Raw genomic sequence first — 18,343 nt, forward strand, 5'->3', positions numbered from 1 at the left:
TAGAGCAGAGCGGGGGAGGAGACCCGTTCCTCCGGAGCTGGACGGTGGCTGGGAAGGGGCAGTCCGTGTGAGGGCAGCCTTGGCCTACGGGGTGCGTCGGCTGGACCCAGGCGGACAGGACCTTGGGAGGGAGGGGAGGAGCCCTGTAGGTTCCGCGGAGAGCTACGAGTTTGCTTAGCTCGCAGGACGTCAGAGCTGGTGACGTCCGATGCAAGGTGGGGAAACCGATACCCAGAATGGAACAGTCACTCCCTGGGAGACACACAGTTGGTGGTGGACAGCGTGGTAATAAAAGGCCCTGAGACGGGGAGGGCTGCCAGTGTTGAAACCCAGGCTTTAGCTTTGTACCCAGCTGGGTCCCAGAGAAGAACACCAGATTTCTGCAACCCTGGGGCAGCTGCAGGAAAAGCCTTCAAGGTGAAAGGAAAATATTTTCATTTTTCCAGCAGTTTTTAGAAATGTTTCAGGGTGATCCATTGCTTCTCAAAATGTCCACTATCACTTGCATCAGGATGTGGGGCAGTTTTTGTTTGCTTTTTTAAATGCAGATTTTTGATCCCTACCCTCCACCTTACCCCTTGGCAGCTCCCCAGCTGCTCTGTGATAGGATTCTCTCAGTCTGAAGCACCTGATAGGAATTTTAGTTAAACTGAATTTATCAGTTCAGGCTCTGGGGAATTAACTGTGAATAAGACAGAGGCCCTGCTTTCACATCTGATTCAAAAAGTAGACAGGTAAGGGAGTTCCTGTTGTGGCTCATCTGGTTAAGACCCTGACATAGTGTCTGTGAAGATTTTGGTTTGATCCCAGCCGTAGCTTGGTGGGTTAAGGATCCAGTATTGCTGCAAGCTGCTGCATAGGTAGGTAGGTAGGCCGGCAGCTGCAGCCCCTATTCAACCCCTAGCCTGAGAGCTTCCATATGCTGCAGGTGTGGTCCTTAAAAAAAAAAAAAAGGTAAACGGTGTTTGGGGGGAAATGGAGAAGGCTTTTAGGGTTTGGAAGGATGGATAGCGATGTGTAAGCAGTGAAGGAAATGAGGGTGGAGGTGAGAGGCAGGAATGGGAACTGGGTACCAAGTAGCAGTAGCAGAAACAGCAAAGGCAAATAATTCTGAATGTGGCTAGTTTTGTTTTAGAGACAGTGAAGAGTTTGGCGTAGGTGCTGGGGAGAGCCCGGAAGTTGGAGCAGACTTTTAGGAGCTCAGTCTTGAGGAGCCGTTGATGCTAGATTTAGAAGTTTAGCATTTGTCCAATGAGCTAAGGATTTTAAGCAAGAGAGAGACACAGAGTGTGAGGTGCTGGTTATGGCATGTCAGATGCTTTGTAAGTGGGGAGATCAAGGCCAGGGACAGAGCTCAGAGAAAGTTAAGGTGTGAGATGATGAAGCAGGGCTGAGGAGATGGAGAGAAGGGAACATATTAAAGAGAGATTTAGGAGAGAGAACTATGACTAATTGGTTATGAATCAGTGGCTCAATCCAGGGGACAGGATGTTTTCAACTCCTTAAAGTATATATAGGAGTTCTCATCGTGGCTCAGCGGAAACGAATCTGACTAGCATCCATGAGGACACAGGTTTGATCCCTGGCCTCACTCAGTGGGTTAAGGATCCAACCGGTATTGCCATAAGCTGTGGTATAGGTTGCAGACATGCCTCGGATCTGGTGTGGCTATGGCATAGGCCAGCAGCTATAGCTCCAAATCGACCCCTAGCCTGGGTTTGTCCAAACGCTGCGGGTGCAGGCCCTGAATAGACTAAGTAAATAAATAAAAATAAAGTATGTACATTCTTCATCTACAGGACAGACTGAGCCTTCCAGTCTTATTGGTAGGAACAAAGGGATAGGTGGTCTGGTTGTTGCCACAACAGTGTTTTTATGATACCTTCTTTTGTCTGCTTTTCTACCTAAGGGAGAGTCTGAAGCAGCAGTTACTTATTAGGCCCCAGGTGCCAGGAAAAGTCCACCATGTTAACAAGAAACAAAAGAAGCTATTTCTAGTGTAGCACGAAATTCGCAATAAGATATCATGACCCAGAGTTCTCTGTGCAGGTTCCCCTCTTCCAGGATGAGTGCCAGGTGACGTGTATCAGATGCCCGTTGGTGAGATTTGAGGCGGACCCCAGACCTTAACACCCCTCTGGCTGAGTCCCCTCACATGGTAGCAGGTAAGGTATCGTCAGTCCCATGTTGTAGCTGTGGCAGCTGAGCCTCAGAAGTTATGTGGCTTGTTCAAGGGGACCCAGTTTGGGATGGGACTGGGAGTGAGGGGCTCTTGGCCAGGGTCTTTCCAACGGGACTTTGCCTTTTTTGCTTCCTCTGCACAGGTGCTTTTCCTTAAATCCTGGCTTAAGTGGCTCCTTCTTGTAATTCAGATGTTTCCTCCTCAGATGACATCCCCACCTGATCACATTATCCTGTGTATTTTCTTCCTAGCACTTACTAGTATCTGAAAGTATTCATTATATTTGTCTGTTTCCCTTCACCAGAGTGGGAACTTCATGAAAACAGGGGCAGTTCTGTCTTGGTCACCATTTTACCCCCAGCAGCTGGAATAGTAGATACTTGATAAGATTTGCTGACTGATGGAAGTAAGCTGGGGAGGGAGGAAGGGAAGGAAACCAATGTTAGGTGAAAGCTTAGCCTGTTTCAGGTACTTCCCTAAAACGATCTCATTCGATCCCCTCACAGCCTTTCAGGGTGGGTACTGCATCTCCATTGGGTGGATAACAAGCTGAGTGAGGGCATCAGCGTTTTGTTGGTTTTGCCGCCATAGACTTCTTTGAGAATCTCCATTAGAGCCAAACTTTTTGCAAATCACGTGGAGGAATTTGAAGACCTCTTTGGGCCCACGCAGGGATCCCAGATAAGGGGACCCAGGATTAAAGAATTGCCTGAGGTCTTTCTGGCCTCAAGGCTTTGCCGGTCCCTCACTCCAATGGCAAGTGTGGATAACAGGAGTTTGTGATGCACTGAGCCTTTGATGTCTCTGCCCCGAGTTCAAATCCTGACTCAGACTAGCGGTGTGACTATGGGCTGGACTTCTCACCTCTCTGAATCCCAGTTTCTTTGCTTTCAAAATGGAATCTTTTTTTTCCTCTAACAATAACTAATATTTATTTGATCTTCTTATTAAGTGCCCAGTACTTGGCTGATGTCTTTACAGGTGTTCTCTCACTGTTACCATAAGGTTGGTACTCTTACCATCTCCCTTATGCAGCTGGGGGCTGGGAAGTTCACTGTCAGCCATTGTGCTCCTTACACACACAGTGTAATGGGATGTGCCATGAGCTCAGCCTGCCCAAAGCTGACTTCTGAATCTGTTGCAAACCCTGTTCTTAGGGTTTGTGGGAACATTTGAGTCTGAACCAGGTTAAAAAAAGACATGGATGGCTGCAGAGCAGTATGAATGGAGGCCAGTCTCTTAACTCTGTATGTCCCCTTTCCCCCTGTGAGGGCTTCTTGCCAAGCCGAGACGGAGCCTCTTAACTGGAACATCTATGTCGTCCCAGGGTCTGCTTTGCACAGGGTCTGCATTTGTGTACGTGGCTGCTGTCTCTTTTTAGCAGTGACATCACTCTGCCTGGAATTATGAGGCTGTCTCCCCACCTGGCTGGCGGCCACTGCTTGGCCATTCCGAATGGAATTCCTCTGTCTTCTAGCCCCTAGCACAGGCCTGGCCCAGCAGTGCTGCTCAGGAAATGCCTTTGGAATCAAAGGGAGGACTCTTCCATGTGTTGAGGATTTACTGTGTGCCAGGCTTGTCCCGGACACTTTATATGTGTTATCTCATTTACACGGACCAGTAATCCTGGGAGGGAGAAGTCACTGTCCCAATTTTACTGAGAAGCAGCAGCCTCAGTTGGGCTTTGCCTTAGGTTCACTTGTCATAATTGACGGCCCAGGACCCACTCCAGGGCTTGTGCTGTCATCGTGCCATGATGACTTCTAGAAGCCTTGGGCTGCTCAATCCCTCAATACCTGGGATCCTCAGAGACTATAACAACTTCTAGTCCAGCTCTCATTTCATCCATGAGGAAGCAGAAGCCAAGGAAGGAGAGATGACTGACTGACGGCCCCTCTTTTCCACTTACTACTTATCCACTTACTTTGGGGCAGGATGAGGTCCAGTTTTACTCACCATAGCAGCATCCAGGTAGCCCAGTTCCTGGTCCAGGTTGGACCCTCAGTAAATGCTTTTACATTTTTATTATGAAAACATTGAGAAAAAGTATAAGGATTAGTATGACAGACATCCATATACCCACCACTTAGCTCATGAAATAAAACACTGCTGCTTTAACTGAAGGCCCTGGGGTGCCCCTCAACAACTGCGCCCCTCCCCCCACAAAACTGAGAGTCTTCTGAATTTGATTCTTATTATTCTATGCAGGGTTTTTTTTTTTTTTTTTTTTTTTTTGTCTTTTTTTGTTTTTTTGTGACCACATTCAAAGCATATGGAAGTTCCCAGGCTAGGGGTTGGATCAGAGCTCCAGCTGCCGGCCTACACCATAGCCACAGCAACACCAGATCCAAGCCGAGTCTGAGACCTACACCACAGCTCATGGCAATGCCAGATCCTTCACCCACTGAGCAAGGCCAGGGATCGAACCCTCATCCTCATGGACGCTAGTCGGATTTGTTACTGTTGAGCCACAACGGAAGCTCCGTATGCAGTTTTTTAATTAAGATTTAATTCATATACCATAAAAGTGACCCTTTTTAAGTGTATAATTTCGTGGGTTTCCCTCTGAAAGACTGTGTGACCATCATCACTATCTAATTCCAGAATGTTTTCATCCCCAAAAGGAATCTCCTACTCATTATCAGTCAGTCTCCTGTTCCTCTCTCCAGCTCCTGGCAGTCATTAATCTACTTTCTGTGTCTCTATGGGTTTGTCTGTCTGGACAGTTAATGTAAATGGAATCCTGTGTGTGGCGTCTTTCACTTACTATGATTTTTCGAGGGTCATCCGTGTTGTAGTATGGATCAATATTTCATTCCTTTTTACACCTGAATGGTATTCCATTGTGTGACTACAGCACATTTTGATCACCCTTCAGTTGGGGGCTGTTTGGGTTATTTCTGCTTTTTGCTCTTATAAATAATTCTGTTATGAACAAGTTTTTGTGTGGATGTGTTTTCAGTTCTCTTGTGTATAAGTAGACTTGCTGGGTCATGTGGTAACTCTGTGTTTAACTTTTTGAGGAACTGCCAGAATGTCTTCTAAAGTGGCTACACTATTTGGCATTCCCACCAGCAGTGTATGAGAGTTCCAGTCTTTCCATCCTCACCAGCACTTGTCCGTTTGATTATGATCTTCCTAATAGGTGTGAAGTGGCGTCTCGTTGTGGTTTCAATTTGCATTTCCCTGGTGACTAATGATATTGAGCATATTTTCATGTGTTTGTTGGCCATTGGTATATCTCCTTTGGAGAAATGTCTATTAAAATCTTTTGCCTGTTTTAAAGGCAAAAATATTGTTGAGTTATAAGAATTCTTTATTTTATTGCCCTTTTTAGGGCTGTGCCTACGGCATATGGAGGTTCCCAGGCTAGGAGTCTAATCAGAGCTGTACCTGCTGGCCTACGCCACAGCAGCACAGGATCCAAGCCGTGTCTTTGACCTATACCATAGCTCACGGCAATGCTGGATCCTTAACCCCCTGAGCAAGGCCAGGGATCAAACCCACAACCTCATGGTTCCTAGTCAGATTCGTTTCTGCTGCGCCACGGCGGGAACTCCAATTCTTTATATATTCTGGATACCAGCCCTTTATCAGATTTATGATTTGCAAATAGTTTCTTGCATTCCGTGGGTTGTCTTTTCAGTTTCTTGGTAGTGTCCTTTGAAGCACAAATTGTTTTTAATTTTGATGAAATCAAATTTATCTGTCTTTTCTTTGGTTGCTTCTGTTTGGAGTGTCGTATCTATGAAAGCATTGCCTAACCCAAAATCATGAAGATTTACACCTGTGTCTTCTATGAGATTTATAGTTTTTGCTTTTCTATTTAGGTCTTTGATTCATTTTTAGTAAATTTTGGTGTAACGTAGGTCCTAGGCATTTTGAGTCGTTTTGCTCGGTGTGTGTTTCTATACAAATATGATACAGTTTTTCATGGGTTTTGAACTTTAAATTGTAACGTGTGTGTGTGTGCATGTTTTTCCTTATTAAGGCCGTGCCCACGGCACATGGAAATTCCCAGACTAGGGGGCAAATCAGAGCTGCAGCTGCTGGCCTACGCCACTGCCATGCCAGATCTGAGTCCTATCTATTGGCAACCTATGCTGCAGCTTGCAGCAAGGCTGGATCCTTAACCCACTGAGGGATGCCAGGGATCAAACCTGCATCGTCATGGATACTAGTTGGATTCTTAACCTGCTGAGCCACAATGGAAACTCTGACATACATGTTCTTGTGCAGCTTGATATCCTCACTCAGCCTGATGTTGGGTGATTCATCCATGTAGATAAGGGTAACTAGCTCATTTGTTTTCACTGATCTGTAGGTTTCATTACATAAAGATACCACGTTTCATTTACCTGTTCTCCTATGAATGACCCTTCAAGTTGTCTCTCATATTTTGCTATTAGAAAATGACAAACAGTATAATAGGTACCGCCTTGTATGGTATATTTAGGGTCATGAGCATCTTCAGATTTACTAGATAATACCAAATGACCCTCCTAAATGCATTTACAAATTTGCACTCCTGCCAGCAAGGCATTAGAATTGCCCTGTTCTGCAACTTCATCAAGACTCAGGATTGTCAAACTTTTTGGTTTTGCCAGGGTAGTGGGTGTGAAAAGGTATCTCATTAGGATTTCCCAGATGAATATTTTGCACAGTCGGATGGATGGCATAAAAGCAGAATAGATTCAGCTCTCTGATAAAGAGGTGACCCTTTACTCTGGTTGTGGCTCTAGGATAGCAGGACTCTGGGCCTAGGCAGCCGGCTCTTTGTAGGAAGACCCTGGAGCTAGGAAGTGGTGGGTGAGACTGACAACTCTCTGCATGTGGAAAAGGCAATGGTCACCCTGAAACCAGTGATGGGAGCCTTTCCCCGGGGAGAGGCTATAGTCCTGCCCTTCTGTCTCCCCAAACTTTCGCTAAGAAGGGAGGGAGCTGGAAAGAGAGAAACCAAAAGGGAATTGTGGAAGGATGAGAACAGGAATTCCCCTTTCTTGACCTTCTCATAGTCTCTGTATTGGTGGCCTTCATTTCCCTTGTTTATTCTACTGATTTTGCGGATGATGATAATGATAATAAGAAAAAAAGAACAGGAGTTTCCATCGTGACTCAGCGGAAAAGAATCCGACTAGGAACCTTGAGCTTGTGGGTTTGATCCCTGGCCTCGCTCAGTGGGTTAAGGATCTGGCGTGGCCGTGAGCTGTGGTGTAGGTCACAGACACGGCTCAGATCTGGCGCTACCATGGCTGTGGCATAGACCAACAGCTGTAGCTCTGATTAGACCCTGCCTGGGAACCTCCATATGCTGTGGGTGTGGCCCTAAAAAAAAAAAAAAAAAAAAAGAACAGTTGTGTGTTGAACACTTATTATATGTAAGGCATTGCACCTATTCCTTTTTACCAGTATTATCTCATTTGTTGATATTGTTCATGCTTTGTAGATGAGGAACAGAGGAAACTACACTCAGCTTCAAGCCTCCATACCCCCCCCCTTTTTTAAGGGCCGCACTATCTGCATATGGAGGTTCCCAGGCTAGGGGTTGAATCAGAGCTACAGCTGCTGGCCTATACCACCGCCACAGCAACGCAGGATCCGAGCCTCGTCTGTGACCTATGCCACAGCTCACAGCAATACTAGATCTTTAACCCACTGTGTGAGGACAGGGATCAAACCCACAACCTCACAGTTACTAGTTGGATTCGTTTCTGCTGCGCCACGACGGGAACTCCAGGCTTCCATACCTTTAAACTGTGTGAGCATCTGTGCAGTTACCTTGATTTGTTTTGTTCATCCATTAGCAAAATTGTCCTAAGGTCTTTGCTTCTTTGCTTTATGCTATTTTGGCTTAGGAAAGGTCTCATAGGAATGCTTTACTTCCAGATAGCAGGCAAAACCCATGCCTGGCCTGGGTTGGAGGTTAGAGTGGGTGAGGGGAGTTCTTGGCATCTATCCCAAGACGGATGGAACAAGAATTTGGAGGGTGTGGTTGGCCTTAGCTTCTCCCCACCCCAGGACACAGGTGATAAGGCAGCCCTCAAACTGAGGGCTGTCCAGATTCCCTTCAGCAGGTAAAGGGTTAAACAAACTATGGTGCATCCGGACTTTGGAGCACTGCTCAGCAACAAAAAGGTACCAACTATTGATATAAGGAACAGCTTGGGTTAATCTCCATAATTAATCTCTTGGGTTAATTATGCTGAGTGAAAAAGCCAATCTCAAAAAGATTACATACCGTCTGATTTCATCTAGATAACATTTTTGAATTGATAGTTTTAGAAATGAAAGACAGATCGGAGGTTGCCAGGGGTTAAGGATGGGAGGGAGGAGGGTCTGGCTAAAAAATGGAGCACCTTTGTGTTGTTGGAACTGCTCGATGTCTTGATTGTGGTGGTGGATCTGTGAACCTACACAGGTGATCACAACGTAGAGTTGTATAGAACTTAATATACACATGTGCACGTGAGTGCGCGTGCACACATACACACACACACGAGATTATGTAAAACTGGGAAAATCTTAATAAATTTGGGATTGTATCAGTGTCAGTACAGGGGATCTGCCTATATTATTTCTTCTAAATGCTTGTGACTATAAATATCTCAAAAATTTCAATTGAAAAATGAAATTTAAGGCCCAAAGCCTTAGGTAGGAAAATAAAGATATTTGTAATAACACCATTTCCAACCCATTAAAAGAAAACTGAAGACTCTGTTCAAGGAGGCTTGTCACCTTAAGGTACAAAGTCAGGTTCGCAGAGGGGTGGGCAGTATACCCTGAGATGTGGGAGAGCACCCTGCACACCTTAGGATACCCAGGGTGGACCCACGGGGTTGGTTTCCAAGCTTAACTCTTTGAGCCTCTCTCTGCCCTTCACTTCCTTGACCTTGATCACAAGGGCAGAGCCCCAGCCCCACTCCACCTCTAATCGGTCCTTTGAGAATGCTTCCCGCATTCTCCACTCCTCCAGGCAGACTCCTGAGCCCTAGGAGCAAGCCTAGAACCAGTCTCAATCTGGGGGGGTGGGGTGGGGGGGAACCTTCAGAGAGTATTTTTTGAGCTCAATGAAATGGGAAGCTGACCTAGGTTGGGCCAAGCCTGTCCTGAGATCTCAGGGAGGGCCTGGGCTGTGGCACAGGAGCCAAGGAGTTGGGCCGCTGTGGTCGTAAGATCCTTGGACTTTCTTCCCATGAGGGCCAGGTCTTCCAGAACGTTGGCTGCCTTGGGAACTACCTCAGATTCCATCCCTAGAGTGGCAGACCCAAGACTTCCCCACTAGCCTACCCCAGCATGCACATCGCATGGGGCTTGTATGTGCACATTGTTGACCCTGGTTCATTTATACGTGTCAGCAACATCATAAGGCAGGCAGTCTTTGTATATCCATTTTGCAGAGAAGGAGCCCAAGGCTCAGAGAGGTTAAATAACTTGCTCAGGGTCATTTAGCTGGTAAATGGCAGGGCAGGGATTTGAAGAGGTGGTCCTCACACATGCCCAACCTGGGCCCTGAAGGTGCAAAGCTGAGAAACTGCCTGCTCAGATGGAGCCAATGATAGTGTCATCAGACATTTACATAGCGCTCGTATGTGCCAGGCACAGGCTAAGCTCTTTATATACATTATTTTATTGACTCTGTGTAACAACCCAATGGAATAAGGTTATGCCTGTTTTATGTTGGGAATTGAAGCTCCAGCAGGAAAAAGTGACCTGTTCAAGGTCACATAGCAGTGAAGGGACAGAGCTGGACGATCTGACCCTAAAGCCAGAGGTATCAGACCCTCTTCTACCACCCCTCCCTCCTTTTTTCCGCTTCCTCTGCCCTACGCTGACCCTCCTAGGCCTTCTCCCTGCTGTGTCTCTGTTCCCCTCACCCCAGCTCCCTAGGCTACCCCATGCCCATAGCCCCCACCCCTACCGTTCATATTCTGAGCATATTTTGGAGACTAGGGGTGGGTCAGACTCGCTGGGGGTGATCCCATACCCTAGGGTGTCCTTCAGCCCTCCCTATTTCCACCCAGCCACCTGGCAAGGGAAGTCTTGGAGGGGCCCACCACCCAGCCTTCTTACTTACCAGCAGTGGCCAGGTGTGTGTGGCCTGCAGGATGCGGCAGATAGAGTGAGCAGGACGCCCATACCTGGCAGAGAGGCCAGCGTGCCAGGGGTGGGGGTAGCACTGGGCCTCAGAGTCAGTGGTTCTGGAAGCTGATATGAGCAGCAGCAACTGCTGGCATTATCTGGGTTCTAAGAATAGCTTGGGCTGAAGAGTTGGGGGCTGGGGCCAGGGAAGAGGGCAGGAGCCTTTTTCCACTGCCCCCTCCACCCCTGCTGCTTGGCCTAGAAACTGGGAAGCCTTCCTTCTGGCTCACCGTTTGCTCTCGGATGATTTCACACGGATACAGCTTGTCCACCTTTGGGCTGGAGGACAGAGAGTGTCTCAGGGACTCAGACCCAGGGCTGAGGGCATTGAGCCCATGCCCTGAGGACTGGCCCTCCCCACTGGCACAGAGTAGGGGCTTTCTTTTTCAAGGATTGATATGTTGGAAGCAACCATTATTCATGTAGCAAACACTTAAGAATCTATAGACATGATTCAAAATTCAAAAGTATAAAAGGATGCACAAGGGGAAAAAAAAAATCAGTCTCTTCCTGTCCTAGCCTCCAGACACCTGTTCGTCTCTGCAGAGGCAACCGCTCTTACCAGTTTCTAACTACCCTCCAAGGGTAGTCCCTCTGTAGGTAAACACATACAGCTCTTCTCTGCCCCATTTATTTATTTATTTTTATTAAAGTGTAGTTCATTTACAATGTTGAGCCAGTTTCTGCTATAGAGCAGTGACCCAGTCATACATATATACACATTCCTTACATTATCTTCCATTGTGGTCTATCCCAAGAGATTGGATATAGTTCCCTGTATGGGAACCTCTATGGCAGGACCTCATTGCTTATGTAATAGTTTGCCTCTCTAACCCCAAACTCCCAACGCATCCCTCCCCTCTCCCCCTTGGCAACCACAAGTCTGTTCTCCACATCTGTGAGTCTGTTTCTTATTTCATAGATAGATTCATTTGTGCCATGTTTTAGATTCCATGTATAAGTGGTATCATATGGTATTTTTTTTTGACTTTTTTTTTTTTTTGTCTTTTCTAGGGCCTACGCCACAGCCACAGCAATGCGGGATCCGAGTCATGTCTGCGACCTACACCACAGCTCACAGCAAGGCCAGATCCTTAACCCACTGAGCGAGGACAGGGATCAAACCCTCAACCTCATGGTTCCTAGTCGGATTCGTTAACCACTGAACCACGACGGGAACTCCGGTATTTGTCTTTCTCTTTCTGACTTACTTAGTGATAATGATAATCTCTAGTTTCATCCATGTACTGCAAATGGCATTATTTCATTCCTTTTCATGGCTCAGTAGTATTCCATTGTATTTGTATACTATATCATCTTAATCCATTTATCTGTTGATGGACATTTAGGTTGTTTCCATGTCTTGGCTATTGTGAATAGTGCTGCAATGAACATAGGAGTACATATATCTTTTTAATCCACCCATTTTTTTTTTTTTTTTTTTTTGTCTTTTCTAGGGCCTACACCACAGCAACACCAGATCAGAGCCACGTCTGTGACCAGCACCACAGTTCAGGGCAACACCAGATCCTTAACCCACTGAACAAAGGCCAGGGATTGAACCCGCAACCTCATGGTTCCTAGTTGGATTCGTTAACCACTGAGCCACGACGGGAACGCCTCTTTTTAAATTATAGTTTTGTCCAGATATATGGATTGCTGTATCATATGGTAGTTTTATATTGCCTTTTCTGAGGAACCCGCATACTGTTTTCCATAGTGGTTGTATCAGTTTACATTCCTCCAGCCATGCAGGAGGGTTCCACACCCTCTGCAGCATTTGTTATTTGTAGCTTATGAATGATGGCCACTCTGACCAGTAAGAGGTGGTATCTCACTGTAGTTTTGATTTGCATTTCTCTAATAATTAGTGATGTTGAACATCTTTTATGTGCCTACTGGCCAGCTGTATGTCTTCCTTGGAGAAATGACTATTTAGGTCTTCTGCACATTTTTCGATTAGGTTGTTCGTTCTTTTGTCGTTGAGTTGTATGAGTTTTGTTTTTTTTTTTTGTATTTTGGAGGTGAAGCCCTTATTGGTTGCATCATTTGCAACTATTTTCTTCCATTCCGTAGGTTGTCTTTTCATTTTGTTTATGGTTTCCTTTGATGTGCAAAAGCTTGTAAGTTTGATTAGTTTCCATTTGTTTATTTTTTTCTATTGCCTTGGGAGACTGACCTAATAAGACATTTGTATGGTTTGTCTTCTCTGCCCCGTTTTTACATGAGTGATAGCATATCCCATACATTCTTCTGCTCCTCACTTTTTTTCATTTAATGTACATCTTGGAAATAACAACAGTAATGTAATAACAGTAATATAACATGAGGGAAACCCACATGTCTCATAATGAGCCTCCACTACGTGTCAGGTGCTGTTCTAAGCACTTCAGATGTTATAATTCACACCGTGCTTGTCAGAATCCTGTGTGGTAGGTACTTGGTATGAATCCCCATTGTTAAGAGGTTAAGTAATTTTCCGAGATTTCACAGCTGATACTTGGCAGAGGCAAGATTCAATCCCGGGCCATCTGACTTTAGATTAGTTGTCCTTTGTCCCTGCCCCATTGCTGCTCACGCTTGTGTCATGTCACTGTGGACGCTTGCTCTTCCCGAGGGCCAAGGTGGGAGAGATGCTGGTTATTGAACTCTTGCCATGGCCAGGCTCAGGCTGGGATGCAGCAAAGAATAAGAAAGACTAGGTCTCTGCTCTCTTAGAACTGGCATCCCAGGGCCTACAAGTGTCTGTCAGCCAAAGCAGGAGGAGGGAAACCCACGTGTCGCCTACACTCACACGCCCGTGTCCAGTGTGCTGCTCACACGCACCCTGTTCCTTTTATCCACTGGTCCTTTACTCACTCAGCCTCTGAGCTGGAAGGCCTTGGGGCCCAGTGCTCAAGGTAGGAACGTGGAGGTCTAGACGGAGGAGACACTTGTGAGGGATCACAGCGTGGCCCTCGTGAACCTCATCCCCTGCCCCCCCGGGATCCATTTCAGCAGGGCTGGTGGAGGCGTCTCTAATCCAGGGCCCAACCATTGTTTGAAGTTGGGAACAATTGAAGGGCAAGGGAGCTATAGATAGATCCACAGCTGCTATCACCTGTTCCAGCCTGGGCACTGGCCCAAGCATTGTCTGCATGGGGGTACTCTACCAAGGCCCACTGCGGGTGGGAGGCTGGTTCAGCCTCGCCCAGCTCTAGAGAGACTGAATCAGAGGCCCAGACAGAGAAATACAGAATCTCAGAGGGTGGAAACCGACAGGGTAACTCAGAAAGACCCAGACCCTTGAGAGATACTAGAGGCTCCCACCAAATGCCAGGAACACTGAGGCTGGGTGGGGCTGGGAGAGCTGCACTTGTATATTTCTCTCTGGGGCAACCACTTCCCGGACTCTTCCTGAGGCAGTCAGAGGTACTTTGGGGAGTGCTCTTGGAGACCCCTGGGGGCTTTGAAATGGAGAGGTTGTGGAGTTCCTGTTGTGGCTCAGTGATAATGAACCCAACTAGTATCCATGAGGACACAGGTTTGATCCCTTGCCCGGGTCAGTGGGTTGAGGATCCAGCATTGCCATGAGCTGTGGTGTAGGTTGCAGATGCGGCTTAGATCCCACATTGCTGTGATATAGGCTGGCAGCTGCAGCTCCGATTAGACCCCTAGCCCGGGAACTTCCATATGCTGCAAGTGGGCCCTAAAAAGACCAAAAAAAAAAAAAAAAAAAAAAAAAGAAAGAAAGAGAGAGAGAGGTCATGCTGCTGGATCTAGTCATTGCTTTAATTATTGTGTGACCTTGGGCAGGGACCTGCTTCTTCCTCTGTGCCTCGGTTTCCCCAGCTGCTCAATGAGAGATGGTTTGCATGACCACTAAAAGGCCTTTTCGTCCTCTGATGCCTGTCAGGACATTTTCCTCGTGTTTCTAACCTCTCTCCCTCTTGCTGCCGGCCAAGGCCACAGTCCCCTCCTCTGTTTGTCCTTTGTGAGGATGGGGGACAGCTGGTCCCCCGTCCCCTCCCCCCCCAGTAACCTTTTAGCCATAAATCCATGCTGAGGCGTCTCTCCACCGGATAAACAGCCCTGATACCTTTTGGCTGCCCTCGTCCTATTTTCTGCTTGAAGTATCAGAGCCGGGGCCCACTCGGGCCCTCTGCAGCTGCCCAGGGCCCCAGGAGGGGAACAAGCCTTGGACCAGCAGGGCCCCCACCACCCCCAGGGTGCCAGGGTGGAGGGCCCCTCCTTGGGCCTCACCACCTCACATTTGGACCCTTATGGCAGCCGCCTCCCAAGTAAGTCTTCCTGCCACCGGTCTCGCCCCTGCAGTCCATCCTCCACACCAGCTGCCACGGGGATCTGGTGAACACATAAATCTGACCACACTGTCAAATGCCCTTGCTCAGAGCTCTTTGATGAAAACAATAAAATAAAAAATGCCTTTGATGGCTCCCCAACTCCTGCAGGCTAAAGCCCCGAACCCTAATCTGGCCTTTGAAGCCCTTCGCAGTCCAGTCCGCACTGCTCCGTCCAGCCTTACCTCAGCCTGTGTGGCTGCTCTGGACCGGGAGTTTGGGTTCTTGCTCTCGTCACCTCTTCTCTCTCTTTGGTGCCTCTCCTCACCCAGGCCCCTCCTCTCTCCCTGGCTGGCCACAGCCTCTTCACTGGTCTCCCTGTGGCATCTCTTGCCCCTTCTAGTCCATTCTCAATATGGCAGCCAAAGTGATCTTTTTTCTTTTTTGTTTTTAGGGCCTGTGGCATATGGGGGTTCCCAGGCTAGGGGTCAGCTCAGAGCTACAGCTGCAGGCCTACACTACAGCCATGCAGGATCCAAGCTTTGTCTGCAACCTACACCACAGCTCATGGTAACACTGGATCTTTAACCCACTGAGCGAGGCCAAGGATCGAACCCACATCCTCATGGATACCAGTTGGATTTGTTACCGCTGAGCCACAATGGGAACTCCCAGAGTGATCATTATAAACTCCAGACCATCCTCCTGCCCTGACAGCTTCCCATGGCACGTGCAGTGAAGTCCTGCAAGACTCCCAGTGATCCACCCCAGCCTCCCCACCTAACCTCGCCTTGTAAAACTCTCCCACCCTAGTGGCATGAGCATTGTGACAGGGCCTCAGACACACCAAGCTGTGTTCTGCCTCATGGCTTTTGTATCTACTCTTCTTCCTGACAGGAATATTCTTCCCCTGGCTCTTTGCGGGACTGGCTCCCTCTTAGCCTTCAGGTCTTGCCTTAAATGTCACCTCCTCAGAGAGGCCCTTCCTGACCAACCTCCCCAGCATTACTCTGTGTGGCGCCTTCATAGCAGGTGCCACAATCTTTTGTCCTTCAAACCCCTCCATTCTGACTCCTTCCTTGAGCATCATTCCTTTCCTGGACACGGAATAGAAGCTGTCAGATGCCTATTGAGTTGAATTCATGTGTTCCTTCTTGCTGTGGTAGTGTTTTAGCAGAGTCCTGCAATGTCTTTATCCAAAGAAGGACTTTGAGGCACAAGGATGCTTTGGTGGCAGGTATATTTGGGGCTGAGGCTGTTCCCCACATTGCACCCTCTCCGCCTTCTTGCCTGTCCTTGTCTTCTCCAGCACTCAGCTCTCCCACTGGCATTTTGGGCCAGAAGAGGAGAGACCAGAGGTACTATGCCCCTTTCAGGCTTTGCCCCATCAACTCATTACTCATGGACATCTCCCCCCAAATAGCCCCAGCTCAGCAGCTGCCTCCAGGCCTGGCTGCTACTAATCTGTGGGTTCTAGGACTCTTGGAAGCAAGTGCTGATCTGAGGCCTTTGGTGCACCTAAGACTCCCTGCTGCCCATCTTGGGCACCCGCTACATCCTAAGACTTTCAGTCTCTATCTTTGGCCACTTTCCTCTCTTCTTGCTTCTCCCCTCGAACCCTGTTCCCAGCCAGGCCCAAGTTTCCCTGGCTCTTCTTTCTCTCAGGCGTGTTAGTGGGGATGGGCAGACAGCGTATCAGTTTTTGAGGGCAGTGATAGGCCTGACCAGAGCCACCTGGGTCTGGGGGCCTGGGGACACTGAAACTAGAAAGCCTGAGGCCTCCCTGACAACCCTTCCCAGTGCTGTCAGTACCTTAAGTCTCTTAAAGATTGTGGTTCTTTGAGTGATTTCCAGAGAGAGTCCCTGCCACCCAGAAGGGTGGACACACTGCAGGCCATCTGCCCTCGTGCTACTCCTGCCCCAAGTTGCTGTCTTTTTTTCTGGTTTTCTTGGGGTGGAGAGCTCACCCTGGGAATGGGATCCTAGAGTCTCGGCCTGGGCCTTCCTTGAGCCCCATCAGGGTCTTGGTGTCCTCATCTAAGCTGAGGGCCTGGACAAGATGATTTAACTTCCAGCCCTAATGTTCCTGAGTCCTAATACCCTAGCAGTCTTTAATGCCTAAAAAAGAAAAAAAAAAAAAAAAGAGGGAGAAATGTAAAAGATATGGGAAAGTACGGAGAATAACTAACAAGCCGTTGTGCACATTTTGTCATATTCAAGTCTTTGGCCTTAGGATTCTAGCACTTCAGGGTTCTAATGACCCCAGGAGTCTAAACTGAGGCGCATATATGTCTTATTTCTATACTTATAACCTTGGGAAGAGAAAGCAGAAGAAAGACTTTGGGCTGTCTATACTGCTACTCACTGAGTGGGTTAGTTGGGATGAGAGGGTGATTGTTAAGAAAGAAAGTTTCCAAAGAATCTAAAACCCTGGGATCCTAGAGTCCTAGAGTTGGAGCTGATTCTCAGAGGTCATCCAGTTCAAAGCCTCCAGCCCCGTGCAACCTCTCCTTGATTCTTCCTTGCTTTTGGCAGGCTTGCTTTCTTCCAAGACAGACTCTTCTGTTGCTGATTGGCTGCAAGTATGAAAAAGCCCTTTTGTGTGTGTGTCTCCAAACTCTGCTTCCTTGTAAGTCCACCACTATTCTGCTTTGGGGGCCACGCAAGTCACACGGGCTCCCTCTGCTCCAGGGCAGCTCTTCACGTGTTTAAAGTTAAGTCCTTAAGTCCTTGCAGATTGTAGCATTTGTTGCAGCTCTCAAGTGCATGTTGGGTCTCCTCATTGCTTTGTCATGTTTGTCTGTGAGCTCATCTTAGCAGGAAGCTGTGTCCTGTGTAGTAGAAGCCAACATACAGGGGCAGTTCTAGACCCATTTCTTTGGGTTGGTTTTTCAGCCCCAGGTTTCTATACTGAGCAGGTAATTCTAGAATTCAGATCCACATTATATTTGGTATAAGCCAAGCTTGATAGATTGAGGTTCTGACTTTCCGTATTAATTCTATTGCTTGGGCCTTAGGCATAAAGCCTGCTTTCTGAGCATCTTTGAACAGGAGCAGTCTTCCTCACCCTTTGGGCTTTCTATAAATTGTTCAAGCCCAGCTCCTTAGCCTTTGATCCTGTACAGAGGTTAAAACTCTGTGGCTCCGCAGGTTAAGAACCTGACTGGCGTCCATGAGTTTGCGGGTTCAATCCCTGGCCTCGCTCAGTGGGTTAGGATCCAGCATTGCTGCAAGACATTGGTGGCATTGGTTGGCAGATGTGGCTCAGATCCGGCGTTGCCTTGATTGTGGCATAGGCCTGCAGCTGCAGCTCCAGTTCAACCCCTAGCCTGCGGTTGTAGCCCTAAAAAGAAAAAAAAAAAAAAAAAAAAACCTCTATAAACTGTCAATCACATTTGGTTCATTCTCTTCCTTCATAGATATATTTATTGACTTTCTACTATGTGCAGTTACTCTGCAAAGTGCTGGGGGCTAGATCAAGCTCTTGTCCTTTACTGGGGTGTGGGAGGAGGATGGGAAAGGGAGGCAGGAGGTGAGAAACAATTAAAGTTCTATGAAGAGAATTAAAACATAATGATGCTCTTACAAATATGATGTGGAGAGAAGGAAGAAAGGAATACATAAAGTAGGATGCCATTCACGTAGATTTCCAAATTAATTTGTGACATGAGAAGTCAGAAGAGTAGGTGAGGCAGTGATGACTGAAAGAAGGTGAGGGGGGCTGCTGGTCATTTTGGATTCT

The 18,343-nt window shown here is 47.5% G+C and overlaps 1 long non-coding RNA gene across 5 annotated transcripts; it reads left to right on the plus strand.

Annotated features, from left to right (window-relative positions):
- The first annotated feature begins 15 nt into the window (after positions 1-15).
- LOC106506661 (uncharacterized) lies at positions 16-17,973 on the plus strand. 5 transcript variants are annotated; one of them, XR_014832223.1, is made up of 5 exons: positions 16-417; positions 2,050-2,165; positions 11,336-11,505; positions 11,779-13,866; positions 17,809-17,973. It is a non-coding gene; the product is annotated as an uncharacterized LOC106506661 (long non-coding RNA). The 5 variants fall into 5 exon arrangements; XR_014832219.1 differs by having other exon boundaries at positions 16-215; positions 11,779-15,092; positions 17,906-17,973; XR_014832221.1 differs by having other exon boundaries at positions 16-215.
- Positions 17,974-18,343: the final 370 nt, after the last annotated feature.

The sequence above is a fragment of the Sus scrofa genome, chromosome 17 (genome assembly GCF_054392235.1).
Source record: "Sus scrofa isolate SSC_HxYL_T2T_F1_AM1 chromosome 17, Sscrofa_HxYL_maternal_Yorkshire_Landrace_v2.0, whole genome shotgun sequence".
Lineage (NCBI taxonomy): Eukaryota > Metazoa > Chordata > Mammalia > Artiodactyla > Suidae > Sus > Sus scrofa.